Source organism: Tachysurus vachellii, chromosome 21, assembly GCF_030014155.1.
Source record: "Tachysurus vachellii isolate PV-2020 chromosome 21, HZAU_Pvac_v1, whole genome shotgun sequence".
Classification (NCBI taxonomy): domain Eukaryota; kingdom Metazoa; phylum Chordata; class Actinopteri; order Siluriformes; family Bagridae; genus Tachysurus; species Tachysurus vachellii.
In genome coordinates, this window is record NC_083480.1 from 181,183 (window position 1) to 207,998 (window position 26,816).

Genomic DNA, 26,816 nt, shown 5'->3' on the forward strand with positions numbered 1-26,816 from the left:
CATGGGGGGCACGGTGGCTTAGTGGTTAGCACGTTCACCTCACACCTCCAGGGTCGGGGTTCGATTCCCGCCTCCACCTTGTGTGTGTGGAGTTTGCATGTTCTCCCCGTGCCTCGGGGGTTTCCTCCGGGTACTCCGGTTTCCTCCCCCGGTCCAAAGACATGCATGGTAGGTTGATTGGCATCTCTGGAAAATTGTCCATAGTGTGTGATTGCATGAGTGAATGAGAGTGTGTGTGTGCCCTGCGATGGGTTGGCACTCCATCCAGGGTGTATCCTGCCTTGATGCCCGATGACGCCTGAGATAGGCACAGGCTCCCCGTGACCCGAGGTAGTTCGGATAAGCGGTAGAAGATGAATAAATGAATGAAATTCTTACAAGGCGTCCATAACTCAACTCTGTACATGATGGTCAATAAAATCTTAAGGTCTCAGTGTTCTGAATTATGCCAGTTAACATCCACTTCTGTGTTAATAAAAAAAAAAAAAAAAGTCTGTTGATCCCAAAGTTAAATGTTAGTGATGGTGTAACATACTGTAGGGGTCTCAGACACAGAGTGAGGTTCCATACAGTAAGAGTTGACATGAGGAGAGGAAACACACTTTAAACACCACGTATCAAAGACAGATAGAAAACATTTAAAGACTTGGAAAATATGTAAAGGCAAGACAGCATCATACACTATGAAGCTTTCCAGAACAACACAACTCAGAACTTACACATGACTAAAGTTTCACACTGACATGCTAGCCTGTGTCCTTTTTATATGGTGCTAACAGGAAGTGGGTGATGTAATCGAACAGATTATTAAAACACAGAGGATGGCATCCTTTTGTAAAACATTATTCTGGCCATTAGCATACATAAAGTCATCTAATAATACAGTTGTTTAATGAAGCTTAATGAGCTGAATCAGCAAATAATATCAGCAGTAGCTCATGCTTCAGGCATTTTATTATCTTAACTACAATTCATCTTAAAAATGCCTATTTATCAGAAGAATTATTTTCATCCATCTTGAAATGTTTGTCTTTTTAAGGTTAAGAACAAGATGACCAGTGTTGTTGAAGTTGGTGGAACGGGAGGAAAACCTTTCATTTTTAATGGTATAGAAACTGGATCCTTGTTGAAAAAGATCAAGGTTTGGGAAGGTGATTTGGTGATACAAGCTGTGAAGGTGTGGCTTACTGATGGCCAGTCCGAGGAGTTTGGTGTTCCTGATGGGAATCTGAAAGAGTTTACATTTGTTGATGAAGAGATATTCGCCTCCCTTTCACTTTGGCCAAATCAAGCTGGTACACATCTGGGTGCCATCAAATTCACGACAAGCAGCTCCCGGGAGTTCCATGCATGCGTGCCAAGTGGTCTGCTGCAATCAGAAGTAGTAGTTGATGTTGAATCTGGGAAATGCCCTGGAATCCAAGGACGTTCTGAGGCTGACATTGATCGCTTCGGCTTCATGATGCTCAAGAAGAAATCTCCTTAGCTTACCAATGTGGTGTATCCCACCGTTTCTATAGTCTCACCCAAAGTGACCCAAAAAGACCAAAATCTTTTGACATTTTCAGATTATAATCTGTTATAATTTCCATCAATAAAAACAGTCTTAATTGAAACTAAGCTTCTGACTTGTTTTTTTTCCATAATTATTTATTATTCTAGATTCTTCCTGAGCACTACCAAAAGTCCCAGTCTTCCCTGTAAAATGTTTCTGTGTTGGAGTAAACAAACACTCATACACTACTTGAGCACATTTAAACTAATTCATATTATTATTTTGACTTAAGTATTTTTTTTTCTATATTTCTACACTTTCTCCACCATAATTATTATCTATTCCTTTAGACTTTCTCCACTTTGGCCATAACATCTACTACATAACACACTGTTCCATACACATGTCAATATTAGTGACACATGTTACTGGTAGCTACTTAACCTTATCCAAGTTCTCTGTAGCTGTTTAATATTGTTATGAGTGCCATGAGGGCTCCCTCTGCTGGCCTGCAGAGGATTTGCTGCACTTTACCATCAGGACTCTAATTCCCACAATCCATTGCACCACCCACTCAGCACACCTGTTTCCTGTTTGTAATCACCTGGTCTATTTAAGCTCACTCAGCACTCTCGTATGACGCGAAGTATTGTTAGCCTGTCTGCATACTGAGTGTATTTTTCTCTGTTCTGTTTATTGCCTCATTTTTGACCCTGCCTGTTTTTCGTGTTTGTGATTGTTTGCTACCTGCCCTGACCTACGCCTGGATTACTGACTACTGCTTTTGGATTTCCTTTGTTGTTGCTGTTTGCCTGGTGTTTTGACCATTGCCTGTTTTTGGATTTTGCAAATAAACCTGCACTTGGATCTAACCGGTTTCACGCTTTATGACAGAATACTTCGCCCGACAAGATCCAGTGGTTTATTTCATCCACCCTGGTTTCATCACTGCATCAGCCATAAACCAACAACCAAATCCAGCATTCCTAATAAGTCTTCCGGCACCTTTTCCGACCACTCATCTAGGATTCAGCAGTGATATTTCCCTGTTCCGATTGGTGTGTTCCTGTACTGTACCCCGACATGTACAGATACAGCGGCATACAAATCCAGGTGTTGCCCCCCTCCTCTGAGGAAGAATGGTGGGGCAGGTTGGTGGTGGTGGCAGGTCGGAATGGTGGTCCGCCAACAAGGACGAGCGGTGAGTTGTTTTGCCCAATTATTCTGGACATGTGCGGCTGGTTTGAACCTCAGCGATGAAGAATTAAAGTTGTACTTAAATGATTGTCTGGATGAACCTTTGTCTCAAGCAGAGACACAGTTTACAAATTTTGGACTTTTGGGGGTTTGTGAGTCATTTAGAAAGCTGAAGCCGATGGAACTTATGAGAAACCCTGGATGGAAAAACTATTGACAGCATGGCCGTCACTAGGCCGGTCTCTGCTCCTAAAACAGCTGCTGTCACACCTGCCCCTACTCCCAAAATAGCCGCTCCTATGCCTGAACCCTTGTCTAGGAGGGCTATCAGAAGAAAACGCTTTGCAAGCAGGACTGCCGTGTCTGCACCTACCCCTAAAATGGCTACTGTCTTACCTGCACCTGTTTTCAAGAAGGCTACTACTGTATCTGCACCAGTGGTTGAAAGAGCCACTGTCCTGACAACACCTGTCCCTCAGAGGACCGTTACCATCCCCGCACCTGTTGTCAAGATTGCTGCCATTCCTGCATCCCAACCACTTCCCAAAATATCTGCCTCACCTATCTCTCCTGCTCCTGCAAAGCCACAACTACTAGTGTCTAGTCTACTGGATCCCCAGATGACGTCTGCACAAGTGACTAAGAGGCGTAATCTAGTTTTGTCAAGTTCAGTGATCCCCAGGGCAACCAAGGTATGTTCTCTCAGTCTCATGCCTCCTGTACTTGCTATGGCACCGCGGCATGCTCGCTCCCCTTCTGTTTCACCGGGCAGTTCCCAAATCTGCGACTCGAACCTGCTGAGGCACCCGAACCTGCTGAGGCACCTGAATCTGCTGAGACACCTGAAGCACCTGAACCTGCTGAGACACCTGAAGCACCTGAACCTGCTGAGGCACCTGAAGCACCCGAACCTGCTGAAGCACCCGAACCTGCTGAGACACCTGAAGCACCTGAACCTGCTAAAGCACTTGAACCGGCTGGAGCAAACGAACCAGCTGGAGTAAATGAATCACCTGAACCAGCTGGAGTAAATGATGCACCTGAACCTGCTGAGGCACCTGAAGCACCCGAACCTGCTGAAGCACCCGAACCTGCTGAAGCACCCGAACCGACCGAACCATCTGAACCTGCTGAAGCACCTGAACCTGCTGAAGCACCCGAACCTGCTGAAGCACCCGAACCATTTGAACCTGCTGAAGCACCTGAACCTGCTGTATCACCTGAACCAGCTGGAGCAAATGGATCACCTGAACCTGCTGGAGCAAATGAATCACCTGAACCTGCTGGAGCAAATGAATCACCTGAACCTGCTGGAGCAAATGAACCAACCGAACCATTTGAACCGTCTGAAGCACCTGAACCTGCTGCAGTAAATGAATCACCTGAACCTGCTGGAGTGAATGAATCACCTGAACCGGCTGGAGCACCTGAACCAACCGAACCATTTGAACCATCTGAAGCACCTGAACCTGCTGGAGTAAATGAAGCACCTGAACATGCTGAATCACCCGAACCAGCTGGAGCAAAGGAATCACCTGAACCTGCTGGAGCTAATGAATCAACTGAATCATCTGGAGCAACTGGAGCACCTGAATCAACCATATCATCTAGGTCCGCATCATCTTTGAGTCATGCAGGGTCCACCTTTTGTTCTTCTGCTTCACAGGAAATCCCACACTCTCATGAACCAGAGTCCCCCGAACACTTAGTCACGGCTGGAAGGTTCGAACCTGGGTCACTAACCATGCACAACTTCCAAGGTCTCAATGTCTCATCCAAAACAGTCAACCCTGAACTATTTGCTTCATCTAAGATGGTCGTTTCTGGGTTCCCTGAGCTCTCTGCCTGGCCTGAACCAACCAATTTGCCTGGGTTACCTGTCCTGTGTTTTGTTTCACTGGCTTTGCCAGCCCCTCTACCTCCTGTCCCTGTTTACAGGCTTGGAACACCTCCAGCACTGCCTTGGATTGCGATGATGACTGCGGCACCACCCTGGCCTCCAGTCCTGCTCTGGTCGCTGGCTCTGCCTGCGGCACCACCCTGGCCTCCAGTCCTGCTCTGGTCGCTGGCTCTGCCTGCGGCACCACCCTGGCCTCCAGTCCTGCTCTGGTCGCTGGCTCTGCCTGCGGCACCACCCTGGCCTCCAGTCCTGCTCTGGTCGCTGGCTCTGCCTGCGGCACCACCCTGGCCTCCAGTCCTGCTCTAATCGCTGGCTCTGCCTGCGGCACCACCCTGGCCTCCAGTCCTGCTCTGGTCGCTGGCTCTGCCTGCGGCACCACCCTGGCCTCCAGTCCTGCTCTGGTCGCTGGCTCTGCCTGCGGCACCACCCTGGCCTCCAGTCCTGCTCTGGTCGCTGGCTCTGCCTGCGGCACCACCCTGGCCTCCAGTCCTGCTCTGGTCGCTGGCTCTGCCTGCGGCACCACCCTGGCCTCCAGTCCTGCTCTGGTCGCTGGCTCTGCCTGCGGCACCACCCTGGCCTCCAGTCCTGCTCTGGTCGCTGGCTCTGCCTGCGGCACCACCCTGGCCTCCAGTCCTGCTCTGGTCGCTGGCTCTGCCTGCGGCACCACCCTGGCCTCCAGTCCTGCTCTGGTCGCTGGCTCTGCCTGCGGCACCACCCTGGCCTCCAGTCCTGCTCTGGTCGCTGGCTCTGCCTGCGGCACCACCCTGGCCTCCAGTCCTGCTCTGGTCGCTGGCTCTGCCTGCGGCACCACCCTGGCCTCCAGTCCTGCTCTGGTCGCTGGCTCTGCCTGCGGCACCACCCTGGCCTCCAGTCCTGCTCTGGTCGCTGGCTCTGCCTGCGGCACCACCCTGGCCTCCAGTCCTGCTCTGGTCGCTGGCTCTGCCTGCGGCACCACCCTGGCCTCCAGTCCTGCTCTGGTCGCTGGCTCTGCCTGCGGCACCACCCTGGCCTCCAGTCCTGCTCTGGTCGCTGGCTCTGCCTGCGGCACCACCCTGGCCTCCAGTCCTGCTCTGGTCGCTGGCTCTGCCTGCGGCACCACCCTGGCCTCCAGTCCTGCTCTGGTCGCTGGCTCTGCCTGCGGCACCACCCTGGCCTCCAGTCCTGCTCTGGTCGCTGGCTCTGCCTGCGGCACCACCCTGGCCTCCAGTCCTGCTCTGGTCGCTGGCTCTGCCTGCGGCACCACCCTGGCCTCCAGTCCTGCTCTGGTCGCTGGCTCTGCCTGCGGCACCACCCTGGCCTCCAGTCCTGCTCTGGTCGCTGGCTCTGCCTGCGGCACCACCCTGGCCTCCAGTCCTGCTCTGGTCGCTGGCTCTGCCTGCGGCACCACCCTGGCCTCCAGTCCTGCTCTGGTCGCTGGCTCTGCCTGCGGCACCACCCTGGCCTCCAGTCCTGCTCTGGTCGCTGGCTCTGCCTGCGGCACCACCCTGGCCTCCAGTCCTGCTCTGGTCGCTGGCTCTGCCTGCGGCACCACCCTGGCCTCCAGTCCTGCTCTGGTCGCTGGCTCTGCCTGCGGCACCACCCTGGCCTCCAGTCCTGCTCTGGTCGCTGGCTCTGCCTGCGGCACCACCCTGGCCTCCAGTCCTGCTCTGGTCGCTGGCTCTGCCTGCGGCACCACCCTGGCCTCCAGTCCTGCTCTGGTCGCTGGCTCTGCCTGCGGCACCACCCTGGTCTCCAGTCCTGCTCTGGTCGCTGGCGCCGCATGCTGTACCGCTCTGGCCTTCAGCTCTGCCGGCTCCGCCCTGGCCTTCAGCTTCGCCAGCTCTGCCCTGCCCTCTGCCGCCACATGGACCTGGCCCGCCTTCCCGCCCCCTGTTCCGCCTCCACTCCACCACCCTCCGGATCTACGTTGGAGTGTCTGGAATCCACTCCTGGGGGGGGCTCTGTTATGAGAGCCATGAGGGCTCCCTCTGCTGGCCTGCAGAGGATTTGCTGCACTTTACCATCAGGACTCTAATTCCCACAATCCATTGCACCACCCACTCAGCACACCTGTTTAGTGTTTGTAATCACCTGGTCTATTTAAGCTCACTCAGAACTCTCGTATGACGCGAAGTATTGTTAGCCTGTCTGCATACCGAGCGTATTTTCTCTGTTCTGTTTATTGCCTCGTATTTGACCCTGTGTGTTTTTCGTGTTTGTGATTGTTTGCTACCTGCCCTGACCTACGCCTGGATTATTGACTACTGCTTTTGGATTTCCTTTGTTGCTGTTTGCCTGGTGTTTTGACCATTGCCTGTTTTTGGATTTTGCAAATAAACCTGCACTTGGATCTAACTGGTTTCACGCTTTATGACAATATACAGTACAGGACACCTGGACATCACAGCCATGTGTACAATATGTCCCCAAAGTGTTCCAGCAAAACTGATGAACACAGTGAGCTCCTTTTTCTCTTCGTTGGTCTCTGAAGCATATGTACCCTCAACACTAATAGTTAATTTATATCTTGATTCTGGTAGAACATGGACTTAATTTCTCCAACAGCCACTTTGGGTATCACATCAGGAATAGTGGGATACACAACATTGGTAAGATCAGCAGTAAGATGAATAAACCATATTCAAGCCCATTACTATAATAAAATGCCAGCGGAATTCAATGACATTAAATAAAATAAAACCACTCATTGTTAACATTGTTCAATTAATGTGTTCACACCTAATGAGGAGTTTACATTACATTTTTACAGGATTTTACAGTATTCACACCTCAGAAGTAAGAAGTTATCAACTTTAATGCTAGTGACTTACTTTACCAGTACTAACAAATTTTATTTATTAATGATTAATGCACTGACAAACCACACTGTAATAGAAAATGAACAGAATTAAGCTTTCATAATATGAGTTAAACATTATCATATACAGTAACTATAATGCTGTAATACTATAATCTACATACACAGTTAATAACCTACATAATGTAATATAACAAATAAAGAGGGTGGTCCTGAGCCTTACACCACACTTCCAAGTAACAAGTGTGTGTGTGTCCACGCTGTTATTTGGAAATCAGATTTCACAAGCTTTTCACCCCTCAGTGAGTCATTTCCTTAAACTGTCAGAAAGCACCACAATATGGTTTAATATTTAGCGAACGTTCCTTTGTGTCACTCAACCTCATGATGACATCTTAACACAGAATCATGTTTTCTGTAACAGATACAGTTAAATTTTTCTCCAACCTACAAAACTTTCATTCTGTTTATAATAAAGCATCAAAAATCTACAATGTCTTCTCTACTGCATTAGATTGAAGCTCTATAGGCTTTAGGGAATGTTCTATCAAAAAGTATCTGTATATGAAAGTAACTATACATTTTTCGACCTCATAAAACATTTTGTAATGATGGAAAATCCTACAGAGCATCTTACATTTAGATGGACAAGGTGAAAGATTTACATCCATAGTGATTACGTACCTTGGTTGAATAAGGGCTGAATCTGGGCTTCAGAATTCTTGATTCACTGGCGTTATTGACCAACAAGATGGATAATCAGACTCAATAAATGCAGTGAGAACTAATGATAAGAAAATAAGACAAATGCAAAATACAAAGGACATTATTATTATTGAACAGAAACACAAACAGAAATACAAATAAATCACATGTATCATTAACAGAACTTACTTCATTGGCCGCTTATTACAACAGTAGAATATCTGAATTCTGAATATCATCTTCAGTCAAACCCAAGAAATGACAAGACCAAGGATTTTCATTCATTTTTTTAGAGGTCTTCACAACTAAGGGCAACTTTTTGCTGGACCCAAAGTTGTAGTGATACGGTCTTAAGAAACCGAGTGAAAAGTAACTTAGTGAATACGTTTAATCAAGTCACAATGAAACATAATTAGAATAGTGATAAAGAGCACATCCAGCCATATAGACATTGTGCTTCACCAGAGGTTTTCCTGTGTTAGCCTTGTTAAGACACGGTTCACTGGGACGCTGGGCTTCGGGAAGCATCTAGAACAATCCATGAGTCAAAGCATTAGTTTCTATTGAGAAGGGTTTTAGTGATTGTAATCCTAACAAATTAAAATCTTCCTGATAAGTAAAAGGAATTAAATACAAATCTTAGAGCAAAAAAATGAAATGTTTTGTGAATGTGGCGGGAGCGGTGTGGTGCGTTAGGAGGTACAAGTGAGAGCCGTACAACTAATCACACAAACCCAAGTTTATCTATTTGTAACCAATTCGACTACGCCACCCGGGAGGGTTAAACCCAGGAAATAGAAGTAAACCCCAGTGTTTATTATCAGATCACACAAGTTCGATTCTCTTAAAAATAACTGTAGGCAAGAAACGTGGGCAATATATAAAAGTACGTTTATTGAAAACTGGCAATTTAAGAGAAAAACTCAGTTAAAATATGCTCAACACTAAAGAGCCATTACTAGCAGCTCCCACAAATATTACAAAGGCAAACTAAAAAAAAAGAGAAAACGTCCTCACTGGGAAGAAAGCCCAGGGACAGGCAATTACACAAATAACAAACAATCAGACGAAAGAAATATTAAACGACCAATTTACACAACTTCCAGACAAACGTCGTTCTCAGGCCAGCCCCAAGAAATGCGCGATCTTCCACCCCAGAGCAGACCGGAACAGGTCATTTAAAACTAGCACAGAAACCAGACGGCAGCAGCAGAAGTCCCTTTAAATAGTTGTAAGCTGATATTATTCGCTCGGCGCGCAGTGGAGGAAAAACCCAAACTGCAGTGATAATCGCACAGGACGAAAAAGAGGGAGAATCCTATAACATAAATAGTACAAAAACAGAATTACTAGTAATTGCACAAATACACGCCGAAATTCCCCTTAGCAAAACCGAACAAACTTACCAAATGTGGATAGATGAGTTCACGAGGATCAATTCACCGCTCAGGATACGCAGCCCTCAAATAACCCGCTCTTAAACTGAAGTACAAGGACTGCACATTACTCATGCCACCCGACCCACATTGAAGCTAGACATTGTAATACAACTTCCTCATACCTGAAAGGAGGGCAGTAAACAGATCCGAACAGCATCCGACAGGGACACACACAATGATGAAAAGACAGGCTAAGGGTGCAATAAACGAGCCATTAGTGCAACGAGTAAAGATAAAAAACAAATTAGCCAACGCTACATGCTAACAGCACATACCTGAAACCGCTATAGTAACAGAAAAAGGGGAGGATACGGACGTGACGCATCCCAGGGTCAAAACCTACCCGCTCTAAATAGTGCCTGCTCGATACTGATTGGTGGTCATGAGCGTCAATCACCACTCGTATCTCGTTCGTACGGTCACATAAAGAATGTTTTATTAATGAAAAATGTGGGTTTCCAACTACTGGATTAGACTAACAGAATAAATCAAATCACTGTTTTCATTGGTTTACAGATTTTAAGAAAAAAAAAATCTCCCGTCCCACCCCATACAGGATACATGATAACATGCAAGATTGTAGAAGTCACCGCTGACTACAAATATGAGTACACACATTGTAGAAACAAACACAGAGAACTCGGAGAAATAGATACGTTTTCTCCAGTAATATTTGTCACTGATGTTGACATAAGTATGATGTGGAACACTGTGTTACACTTTATGGTCAAAGTAGACAAAATGTTCAAAAGTAACATTTCATAATTTACATTAATACTTTTAAATATGCTGAAGTAGTGTAAAGGGTGCCTTGCTCAAGGGCACCTCAGTCATGGCCGGCCCGAGACTCGAACCCCCAACCTTAGGGTTAGGGGTCAAACTCTCTAACCATTAGGCCACGACTTCCCCCCAGCACGGCGTCATTACAGCAGGTAATCTTCATGATGCCATGGAGCTAGACTTTAGCTTCACTAATTATGATGCACACATTCACGGTTGTACGTGGAGGAACTTTAAGAGGAAATGAGATGCTCTCAGGGGGGGCATGGTGGCTTAGTGGTTAGCACGTTTGCCTCACACCTCCAGGGTCGGGGTTCGATTCCTGCCTCCGCCTTGTGTGTGTGGAGTTTGCATGTTCTCCGGTTTCCTCCAGGGTGTATCCTGCCTTGATGCCCGATGACGCCTGAGATAGGCACAGGCTCCCCGTGACCCGAGGTAGTTCGGTAGAAAGCGGTAGAAAATGAATGAATGAATGTATGACATCCGTCACAAAATATTTTAAACATGTGCAATAACGGATATTTTGAAAAATGTGCAATATTACCTATGTGCAATATGTCTTCAGTGTAACCACTATTATTTTTATACATTTTATACATTTTTGTTTTTTGTATATTTTGTCTTTATTCTTTTTATATGTATATTTTTTGCTGCTGTAACAGAGAAATTTCCCCATTGTGGGACGGATAAAGGTCTATCTTATCTTATCTTATCTTATCTTATCTTATCTTGGTTCATGTATGCAAAGCGTCACTGTGTAAATAAAAAAAAGATTGGTTTCAATGCTTATTGATTCAGATTGTTCAGCTGAATCAGCTGATTTGTCTTGAATTTGATTCCATAGAGACATTTTCCATCTTGATGTGGCCAAAGTGAAAGGGAGGTCAAATGCTCTCAATCTTCCCAATTGTATCATTGGATGACAATTTATTTATTTATAATTTTTATTAGGTGTTTATGTGTTTGCTAATGGCCAGTGCATACTCTTTGATTAAAATAATTTATTATTTATTTTTCCAGAGTATGAAAGTTTAGAGTTGGCTTAATGTTTGTGTAAGTCCTGAGGCACGTTATTCCCAAATGCAACATCAGCTTGAACATCTGGTTTCAGACCCCAACTTTTCAAGCTTGCATAAAACTGGCCAATATGCTACATTTCTTATCTCATTGTACCACATGTTATCAGGTGATCGTGCCAAGTAGTTATTAAATTAGCTTATAATATATGCAGTTTAATGTGTACCAATTTAAACATGGACATTATATATGACTTATCACTCCACTCAGAAAAATGTTTATCTATTAGCAGCACTGAAATGTCTTACAAAAGGACTTTTGATGAGATCACTGAAGTACTTGTCATTGAAGGGATGTGTTAGATTAGCAGTTAAGGTGTTGGACTACTGATCGGAAGGTTGTGAGTTTAAATCCCAGGTTCACCAATCTGCCACTTCTGGCCCCATGAGCAAGGCCCTTAACCCTCATTTGTATAAAATGAGGTTAAATGCCAGTTGCTCTGGAAAAGGGCATCTACCAAATGCCAAATGCATCTACCAACTGGCAAATAAAGTACTTAAAATATTTAAACTAATTGTTAAGAGCGTGTAGTGACCTCACCCCTCTGTTAGTAACTGGAAATCATCCAAATAATCTATGTTTCAGTCTCACACACACAGCTATTTATGGTTTCACTTATTTCCTTAAGAACGCTTTGTTTCTTTAACAAGTTATTTTACTTCTCATAATTTCTAGAAAACTGTAGTGAAGGGGAAAGGGGAAGTCGTGGCCTAATGGTTAGAGAGTTTGACTCCTAACCCTAAGGTTGTGGCTTCGAGTCTCGGGCCGGCAATACCACGACTGAGGTGCTCTTGAGCAAGGCACCGAACCCCCCACCAACTGCTCCCCGGACGCCGCAGCATAAATGGCTGCCCACTGCTCCGGGTGTGTGTTCACGGTGTGTGTGTTCACTGCTGTGTGTGTGTGTTCACTGCTGTGTGTGTGCACTTTGGATGGGCTAAATGCAGAGAACGAATTCTTAGTATGGGTCGTGAAATTTGCTTAGCAATAATACACTGGAAAAGCATTTCGGAAAAAAATGAGGTAAAATGACTGACAAAAAAGAAATGAATCAAAATAAATCATAAATAAAAAGTCTCTAAAAATCATCACAAACTTTAGATAAAACATTAAATACAATAAAATATCTACAAGACTTTCAGAGTTTCAATTAAAGTGGGTTTGGGAATTTGATTTGTAATAAAGTTCACACCACTATTGCTACTAAAACACTTTTATTTCTGTCAATTTAAAATATCATCCACCTTTTCACAAACAGTTCTTTATAGAACACAGTGAAGAATTGAAAAAGTAAAAATGGTATTTCTCCATGTGTCTATCCTGTCAGTTACAGTTACTGTCATGAGGAGGTCATGAATTCATCACTGAAACAGGTGGAAAAAGCAAGTGCGCATTTTTTAGTGTTTTTCCAATTCAGAAATATTTTTAAAAAATTACTACACTTTAATCTATTAATAAAGATGACACACTAATATTTACCAAAATGTCATAGTAAAAAAAAGTCAGATTTCCTCCCCACATATTCCTTTAAAGAAGCTTAAACAAACTTTATTAAAATGTCTTTAATTTGAATTGAAATCATCTGTACCAACTTTTGTCATTATGAAACTTTCTAGCAATGTGAACACGGTACTGTCAGTTTTGAGAATCCTAGCAGTTTAATGTGTACCAATTTAAACATGGACATTATATATGACTTATCACTCCACTCAGAAAAATGTTTATCTATTAGCAGCACTGAAATGTCTTACAAATGTACTTTTGATGAGATCACTGAAGTACTTGAAATTGAAGGTATGTGTTAGATTAGCAGTTAAATTGTTGGACTACTGATCGGAAGGTTGTGAGTTTAAATCCCAGGTCCACAAATCTGCCACTTCTGGGCCCATGAGCAAGGCCCTTAACCCTCATTTGTATAAACTGAGGTTAAATGCCACTCACTCTGGATAAGGGCAGCTACCGGCAAATAAAGTACTTAAAATATTTAAACTAATTGTTAAGAGTGTGTGGTGACCTGACCCCTCTGTTAGTAACTGGAAATGATCCAGTCACACACAAAGCTATTTTTGGTTTCACTCAGTTCCTTGAGACCACTTTGTTTCTTTAACAAGTTATTTTACTTCTCATAAACATCAGCTACTGCTTAACTGCTACTACTAAATTTCAAAAATCAGTATTCAGACATCAGAAGTAACTAATAAACAAGGTGTAATGTGATAAAGTGGAGTCCTACAGAGCTTAATGTCTCTTTTGCCACACCAATTTACTTTACCAGTACTAACAAATTTTATTTATTAATGATTAATGCACTGACAAAACACACTGTACTAGAAAATGAACAGAATTAAGCTTTCATAATATGAGTTAAACATTATCATATACAGTAACTATAACGCTGTAATACTATAATCTACATACACAGTTAATAACCTACATAATGTAATATAACAAATAAAGAGGGTGGTCCTGAGCCTTACACCACACTTCCAAGTAATCAAGTGTGTGTGTGTGTGTGTGTGTGTGTGTGTGTCCATGCTGTTATTTTGAAATCAGATTTCACAAGCTTTTCACCCTCAGTGAGTCATTTCCGAAAGCATATGTCAGAAAGCACCATAATATGGTTTAATATTTAGTGAACATTCCTTTGTCACTCAACCTCGTGATGACATCTTAACACTGAATCATGTTTTCTGAAACAGATACAGTTAAATTTTTCTCCAAACCACAAAACTTTCATTCTGTTTATAATAAAGCATCAAAAATCTACAATGTCTTTTCTATTGCATTAGATTGAAGCTCTATAGGCTTTAGATCGGGGTTTTGGGAAAGTTCTATCAAAAAGCATCTGGTCTGCATTGGATCATTATCCTGGTTAAAAAAAAAATCACCTTTCATCAATAAAACACAACCTGACCAACATCAATGTAGTAACAAAAAGATCCAGCCATCCAGCACTGTCTCTTTATGTTAGTAGATTAATTAGTTCTGTGTTGTCTCATGTAGGTCGGTGTGTTTTTGTGTAGCACCAGGGTCCTGGGTGATGTCAATAAAATCTTAGGGTCTCCACTTCTGTGTTAATAAATAAATAAATAAAAACAAGTCTGTTGATCCCAAAGTTAAATGTTAGTGATGGTGTAACATAGGGGTCTCAGACACAGAGTGAGGTTCCATACAGTAAGAGTTGAGCTGAGGAGAGTAAACACACTTTAAACACCACGTATCAAAGACGGATAGAAAACATTTAAAGAGTCTGTGTTGTACTGGGTGGTGACATAGTTATCAAGTCCATGTCCTACAAGAACATCACTCCTGAAACACGAGAATACAAACTTTAGATATCCAGAAAAATCACCCAAACATCCTTCTGGGCTCTTATCAGCAAACTGAAATTCACATTCACATGAGTCCTTCACAATGATCCAATGCAGACCAGATGCTTTTTGATAGAGCCTACAGAGCTTCTATGGAATACAATAGAAAAGACATTGTAGATTTTTGATGTTTTATCATAAACAGACTGAATATCTTTTGGTTTGGAGAAAAATTCCACCGTAACCGAAACCATGATTCTGTGTTAAGATGTCATCAATAGGTTCAGTGACACAAATGAATGTTCACAAAAGAATAAACCACTTCATTATGCCTTCTCAGAGTTTAAGGAAATTAATCTCTGACAAAGACCTTTGTGTGCTCAATTTTGCAGTTACCTACATCAGTATCTAAATAGTAAATCGCCCCATTGTGCATTTTAAGCTTTAAAATTTAGTTTATTTTAGAATAGTTACTTAACCACCAGCTTAGGCACACTGATAACTGTGCTTGATGTATAAGTACGTAAGTATGGTACAGTATACGATCAGGTCGAGTTGAGCGGCTTTCAAATGTCATTGTGACCAAATACAATATCTGATGCAGTACACAGTGAAATGAAACGTTTGTCCAGGACCCTGGGGCTACATAAAGACACCGACCAACATGAGACAACACAGAACTAATTAATCTATCGACATAAAGAGACAGTGCAAACAGACAATATAATAAATTACAATACAGATATATAAAGACAGCACCGCCCAGTATACAGTCTGTTTGTTCTGCAAAAACAGTTGTAGCAGCATTTAAAAATGTAAAGATGTAGGAGTCTGATGGCAAACTCATCTATCAGGGTACTTTAAATTACACATATGAACATGGCTGGATCTTTTTGTTACTACATTGGTGTTGGTCAGGTTGTGTTTTATTGATGAAATGTGATTTTTTTAAAGCAGGATAATGATCCAATGCAGACCAGATGCTTTTTGATAAAACATTCCCAAAACCCTGATCTAAAGCCTATAGAGCTTCTATCTAATGCAATAGAGAAGACATTGTAGATTTTTGATGCTTTATTATAAACAGAATGAAAGTTTTTTCAGTTGGAGACAAATTCTACTGTATCTGTTACAGAAACCATGATTCCGTGTTAAGATGTAAACACAAGGTTGAGTGGCACAAAGGAATGTTCACTAAATAATAAACCACTTTATTGTGCAGTGAGGGGTGAAAAGCTTGTGAAATCTGATTTCCAACTAACAGCATAAACACACACACTTGTTACTTGGAAGTGTGATGTAAGGCTCAGCACCACCCTCTTTATTTGGTATAAATACGAGAGCACGAAGCTTCTGTCTCATCCACAAACTTGCATCCTTCACAAGACGTCTTTTAAAGAAGGCATTTTTGCTACCTGCTTCTTCAGTTACTTGTAAGTGTGCAGTTTATTCTTGATTACATTATGTAGGTTATTAACTGTATATGTAGATTATAGTATTACAGCATTATAGTTACTGTATATGATAATGTTTAACTCATATTATTAAAGCTTAGGCCGCAGTAGCTCATGCTTCAGGCATTTTATTATCTTAACTACAATTCATCATAAACATGCCCATTTATCAGAAGAACTATTTTCATCCATCTTGAAATGTTTGTCTTTTTAAGGTTAAGAACAAGATGACCAGTATACGTGAAGTTGGTGGAACGGGAGGAAAACCTTTCAATTTTAATGGCATTGAAACTGGAACCTTGTTGAAAAGGATCCAGGTTTGGGAAGGTGATTCTCAGATAAAAGCCGTGATGGTGTGGCTTACTGATGACCGGTCAGGACAGTTTGGTGTTATGGCTGGGAGTCAGCGGGAGTTTACATTTGAAAAAGATGAGATATTTACCTCCCTTTCACTTTGGCCAGATGAAGATGGTACACATCTGGGTGCCATCAAATTCACGACAAATGTTGGGAATCAGTTCTATGCAAGCATGAAAAGTGGTACGCTGCAAGCAGAAGTAAAAGTTGATGTTGCCACTGGGAAATGCATTGGAATCCAAGGACGTTCTGGGGCTGCCATTAATTCCTTCGGCTTCATCATGGTCAAGATGCTATCTGCTTAGCTTACCAATGTGGTGCATCCCACCGTTTCTATAGTAATTCTGAGTAATGAACAAAACATCTCATTTGGTGATTTTTAGATCTAGTTCGACTGTAGCTTTGTGTAACAATTTGATTATTTTCTTTTGACATTTTCAGATTATAATCTGTTATGATTTACATCAATAAAACAGTCTCAATTGAAACTAAGCTTCTGACTTGTTTTTTCCATAATTATGTATTATTCTAGATTCTTCCTGAGCACTACCACAAGTCCCAGTCTTCCCAGTAAAATGTATCTATATGTTGGAGTAAACAAACACTCATACACTACTTGAGCAAATTTATACTAATTCATATTATTATTTCGACTTAAGTAAATTGTTTTCTATACTTATAAACCTTCTCCACTATAATTATTATCTATTCCTTTAGATTTTGTCCACTTTGGCCATAACATCTACTACATAACACATTGTTCCATAACTAACACATGTCAATATTAGTGACACATGTTACTCGTAGCTACTTAACCTTATCCAAGTTCTCTGTAGCTGTTTAATATACAGTACAGGACACCTGGACATCACAGCCATGTGTACAGTATGTCCCCAAAGTGTTCCACCAAAACTGAAGAACACAGTGAGCTCCATTTTCTCTGTACTGGTCCCTGAAGCATATGTACCCTCAACATCAATAGTTAATTCATATCTTGATTTCCCCTCTGCAAAAATGGAATTCCTGCATTTACTCCCAGGCTGAATGTAAATTCCACACTTCCCTTAACAGACCAGGAGGTTTTTTGGATTATTTTTTTGGAGGTCTTAATTTTGTATTTTTGAGTTACAGAAGTGTTGTTCTGGTAGGACTGGTTTGTGGTACTGGCTTTGTACACAGGAGCATTGAGATGCAGGAACAGGTATAAGCCACTTAGTTACAGTGAAATGAAATCTTACATATTATAGTCAACAGCTTACTTTCAGTTTTGCTGGAACACTTTGGGGACATACTGTACACATGGCTGTGATGTCCAGGTGTCCTGTACTCTATATTAAACAGCTACAGAGAACTTGGATAAGGTTAAGTAGCTACCAGTAACATGTGTCACTAATATTGACATGTGTACGTTATGGAACAGTGTGTTATGTAGTAGATGTTATGGCCAAAGTCTATATCAGGGGTCGGCAACCAGCGGCTCTGGAGCCGCAAGTGGCTCTTTCATCCCTCAGCTGCGGCTCCCTGTAGATTTGGAAAATACATATTTAATTTCAATTTATTTTATTTTAGTTAGTTAGTTTTTTAAAAAATGTAATTCTAAATACTAAGATTATGATGCTCTTGTAACATTAAAATAAACCGTGTTCAATTTTTTTTGTCGCTCAAAATATGCGTCATAACTGCCGACTTGCAAAATCCGACACACAGAAGCAGACGCATTTTTGGTTTGCTGCAGCCGGCAAGTTAAAATTTTGATGTCATACAGGGCTCTCAAGTGTCACGCATTGAGAGTGACAGTCACATATTTCGGTCTTTTATCACGCTCTCCCACCACACATTGTATTTCTCACGCAGAAAAACTATTTTGACTATTTATCATATATTTAATATGCCTCAGCGCCCAAAATGTATCAGTCAGCACCGCTGTCTCTATGGAACCAGGCAGGAATCAAGCGTGTCTCAGTTCTTAGTCGAGCCTAACACTTATCAGCCAATCAAAAAAAGAGGCTACATGATAGCCAATCAGAAAAATCTGGGTAAGATTTAACGCAACAACTACCGAAAAAAATTGGAGTTGCGGTGTGTGTGCGTAGAGGACTCAATTACACGAAGAGGACTCAATTAGACATTGAACATTTTATTTGAAAGTAACCTTCAACCCAGCGTCTTTTTTCTTAAGGTTAGTTCAAACTGTTCAAAATATTTTTGTATTTTGATTGCAGCAATATTTTTGATTTCATAAATGCAACGCACTGCAGTTTTTTCTATACTTTCCATAATGGTAAAAAACATATGCAGCGTTATTTTCATTTTAGATGTCAAAAAGGTTTTGTGGCTCCGTGTTTTTTTTTCTGTCGGAAATGGGTCCAAATGGCTCTTTGAGTGTTTAAGGTTGCCGACCCCTGGTCTAAAGGAATAGATAATAAAGTGTATAAGTATAAAAAAGTGCAGAATGTGTATAAGTATAATTTTTTTTACTTAAGTCAAAATAATATCATTAATTTGTTTAAAAATGCTCAAGAAGTGTATTAGTGTTTATTTACTCCAGCATATAGAAACATTTTACTGGGAAGACTGGGACTTGAAGCAGACCTTTTGATGGTTTTAAACTTCGAAAAGGAAAACTGTTTAGTGGTAGTGCTCAGGAAGAATCTAGAATAATACATAATTATAGAAAAAAATGAGTCAGAACATTGGATTCAATTGAGACTAATTTTATTGATGGAAATTATAACAGATTATAATCTTCTGAAGAGAAGAAAGAATCAAATTGTGACACAAAGCTACAGTCAAACTAAATATTTAAAAACGTGAATTTAAATGTTTTATTCATTACTCTAAATGTTTTATAAAGATTTATCGCATTAATCAACAAAATGTGGTTTTGCACCATTGGTAGACCAGTGGAATAAATCAAATCACTGTTTTCATTGGTTTACCGATTTTGAAAAAGTCAACTAAAAAAATCACCCATTCCACCAAATGCAGGATAAACATGAAGATGCAAGATCATATAAGTCACAGCTGGACTCCAGTGTTCCACACACACAGCTCCAGTCAGCAAGAACTTTACTGAGATACTGAGTACAGTGATACATAATGCACTAAATACGTCCCATACTGTACATCTGTAACATTGATTATTAAACATTATCAAATATGTGTACACATTTTGCAGTTAAAATATTTATATAATTGAATTCAAAGCTTGTTAGGCTGCACCAAGCATTTTGTTTGATTCATTCACAACCACGCTTCCATCAGAGTATGGAATTCTTGATTCACTGGCTTTATTGTCAACCAGGTGGATAATCAGACTCAATAAATGCAGTGAGAACTAATGATAAGAAAATAAGACAAATGCAAAATACAAAGGACATTATTATTATTGAACAGAAATACAAACAGAAATACAAATAAATCACATGTATCATTAACAGAACTTACTTCATTGGCCGCTTATTACAACAGGAGAACTTTATCTTGTACCTGATGTCTCTTTCTATCAAAGTTGTTGCTTGAAAAACAAAAACTTTCCCTGTTTCAGCATGTGCCTGGCAGCACCTTCTTCGTGCATCACTCTCTGTCACAATTTTCATAATAAAAGTCTTTTGCCTTTCAATCAGTTTCTATAGGAAAAGTATTCAAACAAAAAACATCATAACAATAAAGAAACCCATTTAAATAAAATAAACTGCGTTCGATGTCAGTTACAGTCTTAATACCGAAAGAAAATGCGTTCACTTTAAAAACTAACTGCAGCAAGACAGAAAATGCACACAAAATAATCAATATGTTACCTGATTCCATTGACATACTTAATTTTTCTTGCCTGTGTCAGTGTTTAAATTACACACTTTTATTTTCTTTCCTTTTTCGTAAATAATATCTGGCTACTGCTCTTTTCCCCACTTTTTAAAAAAATACTTGTCACTTTCCTGCTGCAGTTAATCTCATTGTAGGAGATTTTCAAATATTCTGATTATCATCGTCAGTCAAACCCAAGAAATGACAAGACCAAGGATTTTCATTCATTTTTTAGACGTGTTCACAACTAAGGGCATCTTTTTGCTGGACCCAAAGTTTTAGTGATACAGTGTTAAGAAATTGAGTGAAAAGAAACTTACTGAATAGGTTTAATCAAGTTAAAGTAAGACTTAATTACAATAGTGATAAAGAGCACATCCAGCCATGTAGACATTGTGCTTCTCCAGAGGTTTTCCTGTGTTCTGTGTTAGCTTTGTTAAGACACGGTTCACTGGGACGCTTGGGTTCGGGAAGCATCTAGAACAGTCCAGGAGTCAAAGCATTAGTTTCAATTGAGAAGGGTTTTAGTGATTGAAATCCTAACAGAATATAATCTTCCTGATAAGTAAAAGGAATTAAATACAAATCTTACAGCAAAAAAATGAAATGTTTTGTAAAGAATGTTTTATTAATCAAAGTTGTGGGTCGCTGACTACAAATATGAGTACACACATTGTAGAAACAAACACAGAGAACTCGGAGAAATAGATAAGAATAGGTAATATTTGTCACTGATATTGACATAAGTACGGTGTGGAACACTGTGTTACACTTTATGGTCAAAGTAGACAAAATGTTCAAAAGTAACATTTCATAATTTACATTAATAATTTTAAATATGCTGAAGTAGTGTAACCCCACCATATAAAATGTGGTTAACATTTTCTGGTTGAAATATTTATAGAATGTAATTTAAATCTTGTTAGACTGCTAAAATCTTTTTATTTTCATTAACAATCACTTTTACACCAGAGTAAGCGGCACCCTTGTAGATTCCATCGGTATTATAGTGAAAGTGAAAGTGAAAGTGACATACGGCTAAGTATGGTGACCCATACTCAGAATTCGTTCTCTGCATTTAACCCATCTAAAGTGCACACACACAGCAGTGAACACACACACACTGTGAACACACACCCGGAGCAGTGGGCAGCCATTTATGCTGTGCAGCCCGGGGAGCAGTTGTCAGGGCCTTGCTCAAGGGCACCTTGACCTTAGGTGCCCTTAGGTTGGTTGAGTAGGTTGGCAACTCTCAACCTTAGGGTTAGGAGTCAAACTCTCTAACCATTAGGTCACGACTTCCCCCCAGCATGGCGTCATTACAGCAGGTAATCTTGATGATGCCAGTAAATGGGAGCTTGACTTTAGCAAGACTTTAGCACTAATTGTGATGCACACATTCACGGTTTTACGTGGAGGAACTTTAAGAGGAAATGAGATGCTCTCTGTTTTCTCTTTAGTGGTCTCTGAAGCATATGTACACTCACCTCCAACTTTAAATTAATATGCATTACTGCCTTTCACAAGCAATGGAATTCCTGCTTCTATGTTCAGGTTGACTGATAATTCTAATCTGACATTAACAGACCAGGAGGATTTTTGTATGATTGTTTTTGGAGGTCTCAATTGTGTAGTCTTGAGGTACAGAAGTATTGTTCTTGTATGACATGGATTTAATTACTTCACCAGACACTTTGTGTTTCATACCCAGAGTTTTGGTGTTATACACAACAGTGGAAAGCGCAGCAGACTTGATGGTGTTGATGAACATAAAGCCTAAGGAAAATAAAAGTTTCTTTTCTTTTCCTTGGATTCCCACACAGACCCCAGAAGCCACATCCACATCAACTTCAGAGGCGGATATGAGAGATATGATAATTCACTTTTTTTAATAAATGAATGTTCATTTAAAACAGCATTCATTGAAAAAGGATTAAATGATATCGAAGCTGCCGATTCGGGTGACGTTTATGATTCGAGCATCTCTAATGTACAGTAATAAAAAAGATTATGTTGTAGATTATTTTAATTTCAGTCTGAATGTCCACATCAGTGGTCACCATCACTATTTCAGAATGTGGTAGACATTAGGTGGTTCTAAAACTGTATCAGCATGAGACCCCCTGGCAGTATGCAATGTGCATCCTAGTTTGTGTCCCCTTCCACAGAAAATGAATGACACAAAACAATTTCAAACTTACAAATCATGAAATAATACAAAAGAATGCTTTATGCAATGATTTGATAAGTTATGTTGGTTGGTTGTCTTTTTCCTCTGATGATTACATTCAATAATGATTCATACATACACATTGTGAACTATACATATCTAATAATAATCTTGAATTTTTCTTTTTTCATTATAATAATTCTGTATATTTTTCCCTCTGTTTACCTTCTGTTCTATGTTTATGTTCTGTAAAGTTGCTTTGAGACAATGTCTGCTGTAAAAAGCGCTATACAAATAAACATGAATTGAATTGAATAAATTCTATAGGCATAGTTCATAAAATGTCAAAAGTGTGGCTTGCCCCCTGTGCCATCTGGCAACTCCGCAGGAGGCATGATGACCATCCGTTTGGAAACAACTTGGTTAAAATCCATATTAATGGACTGTTTTTTTTTTTTTTTTACATAAAATAATATATAATTTTATTACAAATGGAGGTTATGCTTTGGTGGGGTTGTTGCCACTGTCTTTGTATTTGTTGAATTATTTATACTTAACTGGATATGTACTATGTTTCAAATAGTTTGTTTTTAATTGATTCACAATTAAAGACTGAGAAGCATAGGATAACCTTTCAAGGATAGATCTCGTAATAACTATATAACTTATAAAAACTTTGTATTGTGTACGTCTGTTATTGAATTACTTGTACTGCTTCTCATCTTGACCTGTAAATTCTAATCTCAGTGAGTTCTACCTGGTTAAATAAAGGTTAAATAAAATAAATAAATAAAAACTAATGGTTAATTGTTTTCTGTTTTTTCTCCAAAACTTGGTCAAGTTACATTTCCTCTGACAACTTGGTGTAGTAGCCTATCTTTTATTATTTTGATTCCTAAATTCATGTTTATAACGCTGACTTTTGCTAAATAAACCATAAATATTTGACTGAAACCTGTCTATTAATATCTGTTTGCATGAACTTTAAGTTTGAAATTTGGTAAATGTTGCACCGCCTCTTAAATCTGTAGCCTCGTACTTTTAATTCCTTAAACCAGCCGCTCTTTCTATAAGCATGCTTAAACTAGCCGTACGTGTATTGGAAGGGCGCGGCTTTTACATACTTAGCGGTAAAAGCGCTGAAAGAGGAACGCGAGCGTCCGCGAGCTCCTACAGTACAGAACAATAAGTTGATATAAAACAATCTCATACACAACAATTCACAGTAGAAATAACACTTCACAACCCTTCTCATTTTAAGGATACACTCTAAAAACTGCTGGGTTAAAAACAACCCAATTTGGGTTATTTTGGCAACCCAGCGCTGGGTTATTTTAACCCAACTAGTAGGGTTATCATGTTTAACCCAGCATGCTGAGTTGTGATTTTAACCCAACTATTAGTTAAAAATAACGACACTGCTGGGTTGAATTTAACCAAAAATGGGTCAGAAATTTAAGTGATTAAAATAATGAATCTACAGCAATACTTACTGTAATCAAACCCCGCCCACGGGAAACACGGGAGTATGTGGAAGCAATTTAAGTGATCTAAATAAAATGTCGTCCTTCGTTTTATTAATACACGTTTTCTTATTTTTTTAAAGGAAGTCTAGGCTAAAATATCAAACCTTAAATCTAATATATAATATGTCTAATAGACGGAGATGATTTCGTCATAACATGTAAAACGCTCGCATTCTATGAACATGTATCAAATATCACAGTAAATGCATCACTGACTTCAGTCAGAAAATTTTAAGAATACAAATTTAAAATATGAAAACATTTAATAACATTCACATTAACCTCAATATCTGTAGATATAAGAATCATCAGTAAGAATCAATAAATTGCAATGTAATAGCAGTGTTGTATAAGAAAAATAGAAGAATTTAGAATAATGAACGTGCATCAAACTGAAAAAAAAATCTACTTTCAATTAAATGTGTGTGAAATATGAGAACATTTCATGTAACAGTGAACAAGTAAAAGAACACAGAATCCAATGAAGCAGTCAGGTCACAGTAATAATAATAAAAGTTTATTATTCACATTTACTATACACAGTTTAATTAATAATAAAAAAATAAGTTACAGTTTGTCTGCAAAAAATGAATGCTGGCAGAACTCTTACTGCTGGTGTCTCCTCACCAGGAAGTCCATACACCACAGTGTGTAGAAACTGCCACACCAGGGAACACTGCTTACTGCCATCAACTAATTACAGAGAAAATATTAATGTCAGTCAAAAGGAATTTTATCCAAGAATTGCTCCTAAATTATCCAAATTATTCTGGGTTTGTCACAAATAAAATGGACTTAAGTAAAGTTGGCCGCATATTCACAGATAGGAGTTTCCCGAGTCAATAACTCCTGAGCTAAACGCTTTTATTACACAAATAACACCTCTTTTCTACCGTAGAAAATGTACTGTATTATAGTAATAATTATAGTATTTATAGTATAGTAATTATAGTATTATAGTAATGTAGAGACGCAGCTACAACACAATTCTCCTCAATATCAGCTTTCCTCCTTGGTGAACAAAATACACAAGTCTCTATGTGCAGACGGCTGAGAGACAGATTCCAAGGGACCGTCTGCAAAGTGCAAAACCCGAAAAGAGCTGTTGTGTGTGAGCTGGTGACAGTACAGTGTATTACAGTGATGTGTGTGAGCTGGTGACAGTACAGTGTATTACAGTGATGTGTGAGCTGGTGACAGTACAGTGTATTACAGTGATGTGTGAGCTGGTGACAGTACAGTGTATTACAGTGATGTGTGTGAGCTGGTGACAGTACAGTGTATTACAGTGATGTGTGTGAGCTGATGACAGTACAGTGTATTACAGTGATGTGTGAGCTGGTGACAGTACAGTGTATTACAGTGATGTGTGAGCTGGTGACAGTACAGTGTATTACAGTGATGTGTGTGAGCTGTTGACAGTACAGTGTATTACAGTGATGTGTGAGCTGGTGACAGTACAGTGTATTACAGTGATGTGTGTGAGCTGGTGACAGTACAGTGTATTACAGTGATGTGTGTGAGCTGGTGACAATACAGTGTATTACAGTGATGTGTGAGCTGGTGACAGTACAGTGTATTACAGTGACGTGTGTGAGCTGGTGACAGTACAGTGTATTACAGTGATGTGTGTGAGCTGGTGACAGTACAGTGTATTACAGTGATGTGTGAGCTGGTGACAGTACAGTGTATTACAGTGATGTGTGTGTGAGCTGGTGACAGTACAGTGTATTACAGTGATGTGTGAGCTGGTGACAGTACAGTGTATTACAGTGATGTGTGTGAGCTGGTGACAGTACAGTGTATTACAGTGATGTGTGAGCTGGTGACAGTACAGTGTATTACAGTGATGTGTGTGAGCTGGTGACAGTACAGTGTATTACAGTGATGTGTGTGAGCTGGTGACAGTACAGTGTATTACAGTGATGTGTGAGCTGGTGACAGTACAGTGTATTACAGTGATGTGTGAGCTGGTGACAGTACAGTGTATTACAGTGATGTGTGAGCTGGTGACAGTACAGTGTATTACAGTGATGTGTGAGCTGGTGACAGTACAGTGTATTACAGTGATGTGTGAGCTGGTGACAGTACAGTGTATTACAGTGAAGTTATTGACTGTTTTTGTAGTATTCACTTTTCGGGTTTTGCACTTTGCAGATGGTTGCCATCAAGTAAACTCCGCCGTATCAAACCCGTATCTAACACAAAATCATTTATAATAAAGTAGATTTAACACGTACGCAAGTAATATATAAAAAGCATTTACCTTATTCCTTCCGAGCTCTGATGAAGATACCACGCGCGCTCTCCTGTTCACTGATCTGGGATCTGTCGTGAGTCGGAGCACGGGGCTGTCACTTGGCCATGAGGTAATCTCACTTTAACTGACTGAAAGCCTAAATTGCGCTTATAACATTAGTTTATACAGTAAAGCAGATTTTTTTATGGCTATGAACATCGTTAAATACATATTGAATAACTTACGTTTCAGACAGAATTTCACTCACTTTTATCTGAAGACACAAAGAAGATGGCGGATTCTCGCACAGGTGTTGTCCGATTTTCACGTTGACGTGCATGCTCTCTTTAACGTCGCTGGGTTATAGCTCAAAACAATTTCCAACCCAAACTTGGATTTAAACAGCCCAAAGTCCTACCCAGCGGCCTCAACCCAGCATTTGGGTTGAAAAAAAAAAACAGCGTTTTTTAGAGTGTAGGACAAAGCAGTTTTTCTTTTAGAATTCCTTTTCAAAGTCACCATATCTGGCAATATCATTTTATTCCATTATGAAATGGATTTT

General features: G+C 40.5%; 1 protein-coding gene and 1 long non-coding RNA gene across 10 annotated transcripts in view; both read left to right on the forward strand.

The window, feature by feature from the left end:
* Positions 1-26,816, forward strand: part of LOC132863899 (ribonuclease inhibitor-like) — a 201,148-nt gene that overhangs the window by 29,527 nt on the left and 144,805 nt on the right. The gene's annotated exons all lie outside the window — the stretch shown is intronic.
* On the forward strand, positions 15,993-17,000 carry LOC132864204 (uncharacterized). Its single transcript, XR_009650192.1, has 2 exons — positions 15,993-16,134; positions 16,371-17,000. It is a non-coding gene; the product is annotated as an uncharacterized LOC132864204 (long non-coding RNA).